We start from the raw sequence: 3,660 nt of genomic DNA on the forward strand, positions 1-3,660 counted from the left end.
TGCTGTTTTGTTTTAACATACCACCATTACCCTCAGTGTCTCTGCTACGCTAGTGTTGGGAAAATGCTGATAAATCCTGGCAGAAAGGGCTTGATCGTGTGTCTGTGTTATAAAATGCCCGCACCCCTTTCTCAGGAAGCACGCAAAAATTCCGAGCCAGGTTACTGTTGGGCATTTGCTGTTACTTTAAGAAGTGGGGCCTGATGGCTGCCCCAAGAAGCTGCCAGGGCTATTGTTTTGCTGATCAGCAAGAACTGGTCAGGCTGCCAGGTTAACAGCATTGCAGTCACCCTCATTTGCATGCCAAGACCCACAGTCATCCCTGTGTCTGAGTCACTGTTATGTTAATCTCCTGTATTGAGCCCCTCTGCAGGCCTCTCGCCTTCTTCCCACTGTGTTCACCTCATTTCCTCATCAACTGCCCAACTGCTGGGCCCATGTGACTCAGAATCTATCAAACACTCTGTGCATGTTCTAAAAGCTTGTAGTTGGCGGTGAGATCCACTACCGGGAGCATGCTGTCCTCAGTAACTGCAGGGGGCCTGGGTGATCTCACCAATAAAAACGTTGGGGTTCAAGGCGATTCACTCTTCCCTGCGACTCCTGGTAATTCATCCTCGCCATTAGTAAAAAGGCTCTGACACCAGCAAGTTACTTAGATTTGTAGTTTTGAGATCGTCTCTGTTGTCTGGCTTATTTATTTAAGAAATGTATACCCCACTTTTTTCCTCCAAAACGAGTTGTTCAAAGTGGCATACAAATCATTAAAAGCATGAACACCGTAACCAGTCATTAAGACATATGTGCAACAAGATAAAAGCACCAACAGAAATAAAAACACAACCCAAAGTAAAATTGAAAAAGTAAAAATTTTGCTTGGAAGGATGCTTGGAAGCTCCTGAACTTGGAGAAGCAGGCCATGAGGTTCCACAAAGCTGATCTTTGCCTTCCCACTCTGCATCTTCACTGGATAGCCACTTTCAGTTATCCAAGTGGGGCGCTTCAGGGGTAGAGGGGAGGAGGCTGCAGATCGGTTGTGCCCTAGTCTCTGCAGTCTCCTCCCCTCCCCACACACCAGAATGCCCCCTTTACCCCCTGTCCGAGGTTGAGCTCTTGCCTTCAGAGGAACAGCTGCCGTGGTCCGGCCCATGCTGACTGCAGGGCGGCAGGGGTGGCAGGCGGCGGGGCAGGGTGGGGAGAGGAATCGGGGCTTTGTTTCCCACTTCGGGTTTGGGACTCTGAAGTAGCCTGCCCCCTGTCCCCAAGAAGATGTCTAGGAGCTGTAGGATTGCTCTCCCAAAGTAGGAGGAAGGTCCAGAAAGCAGGTTTAATGGTTAACTCAGGTAAATGTGCTTGGGCAAAGAACGTTGCTAGCTACTCAAACTACATTTTTGGAGGGGATTTAATTTTAAAAAATTAAAGCCCTTCAGGTTTGCTTAAGACCTGGACCTGTTAAAAGTAGCCCTTTACTGGGTTTTTTAAATAATGTCTGATGAGTTAATACGAGCAGCAGCCCCTACAGAACTGAACACCAAAACATCAGAAATAAGGTAGCTTGGACAGAAGAGTAAATAGTGGCTTTTCATGCGCCATGGGCACCTTCCTTCTTTGCACCCTTGGCCACGTGCCCTACTCCTCCCTCTTATGCAAATATTTCCATACTGGCAGCTGGGGGCAGCGTGAAATAGGTATCCCTTGCTGTTGAAAACTGTATGCACAAAGGATCGGCTTAGCATTAGGAGGCTCAGGCCTCACCTTGGCTTTTTGCTTAGTCTTCCGGGTAAATTAGGTGTCCTCAATGCAGCCAGTTTCTGGTGGTGCCAGGGACGGTTTCACACATCCATGGCCCTAAACGTTTTCTTATGCCTGATTTAGGGTCTCAGAAAATCTGTGTCAACAGCCACTTTTACCTAGCCCACATTTCACTTTTTTGGAATGTGTCTGGGGTGGTGGAGACCATCCCATAGCGTTTTGCCAACAATTTTTCTAGATGTGCTGTGAACAAGGGTGTGTGTCTGGCTAGTTAATGGGATTTGAAATTGAAAAGGACTGGATTATAATACTATCTTACAACTCAGTTTTTGCTGTCCTGAGGTTCAATTTGTGGTACTGGAGGGTTGAAAGATTAACAAGGTGGAGACCAAGAGGTTTGATTGACAACATTGATAAGCTTCTGAAGGACAGGCACTGCTTATTTGCATTATAGCAATGTCTGCAAACTCTGGCCCTACCGCTCAAATAAGTGGTATAGTCTGGATGAGACCATGTGCTAAAAGTACCTTGTACTGCTGAGAAATGCAGAAAGCAAAGCAACTCTAGAAAAGAGAAAGAGAAATCTGAAGCCAAGCCTAGAAGCTTAGGAAATCCTGGCTTGAATATTTTCTTCCCCTTGAGCAACACAGAGCATCCATTAAAATTAATGAGTTGTTCTGCTCAGAACAAAAGGACAATGCCTGACTTTATTTTACACACATGCACACTCACATGGGTGGGGAGAGCTGGCACACTGAGGGCGACAAGGATGCCTACAAGGGCACATTTCTGAAATGCTACTGCAAATAGTGTTGGGAGGAAGATAGGCTTGGCCTACATGCTTTCCAATATTACTAAGGCTCGGAATCCTGATATTTAGTGTAGAGGTCTACTGAAAGTTTGTGTCAGGGAGTGATAACTGGGATATACCTGAGTAATGACTGGGCACAGCAGGGGTCCTGAAGCACTGATTCCCCCCCCCCCATTCCCCCTCCTTCCTATAGCACAGGCAACCCGCAGCCAGCTGCCAAAGGTGCCCACTTTCGGCAGCTGTCAGTTGCTTCTCTGCACCATGCTTCTGCCAATGCCAGGAGGGCAGGATGGCTACATCCCATTCTCCCAGCAACCCCACCAAGCTGGAAGGGGGAGGGGAAGGGCAGTTCTGCTGGTCAGCACCACACGGTTGGTGGAAGCTGCTTTCTCCTCACCTCTCCCAAGGGGGCTGTACGGAATGAGAAGGAGTCCTGAGCTGCCTGGCGCTGTGCTTGGCCTCCCCGTTCCCCACTCTCTCCTGAGGTGAGAAGGAGGGCGAGGAATGGCTGGTGCAGCCAACAGGGAATAGGAGCCAATTTGGGCTGGCTTCTAGTTCTTGCCGCCATTTGGGGCAGGCACAGGGCAAGGGGGCCCATCCACTCTCTTGCCCCCCTGCCAAGGAAGGTCCATTCTCTCTGCTGAGGTCAAGTCTTTCCCCATTTTTCCTCTCTGGCAGACTTAGACGAAACCACAGCAGTGGAGTTCTTTATTTGAGCCCGACAGGTTACAAAACAGCATAAATCTAAGTCACAGTCTCTTGGAGATGTGTGTGTAGAATCTGCCCATGTGAAGAGTTGAATCTCCACAGAAAAATGCCCTCCTTCCCTGCCTTTCAGAAAGATCCAGGTGTTGTACCTGACTCCCCAGGATCCTGACATAATAGAAATACCTATCAGCTTTCTCAGGGCATTCAGGATAGGCATGACTCCTCTAGGCTCCAGATAGGCATGACATGGCCAAACACTAGAATAATCAGCTGTCTCAGGGTATGCATGATAGGCTTAGCTCTCCTAAGCTCGAGCCCATTCAAATGACTAGTAACTGCCTCAGAGAATTCCCCTGGTAAGTGGAAAGAGCTTACCTACAATGTAATGG

Source organism: Varanus komodoensis, unplaced genomic scaffold (genome assembly GCF_004798865.1).
Source record: "Varanus komodoensis strain SLA01 unplaced genomic scaffold, ASM479886v1 scaffold5, whole genome shotgun sequence".
Classification (NCBI taxonomy): Eukaryota; Metazoa; Chordata; class Lepidosauria; order Squamata; family Varanidae; genus Varanus; species Varanus komodoensis.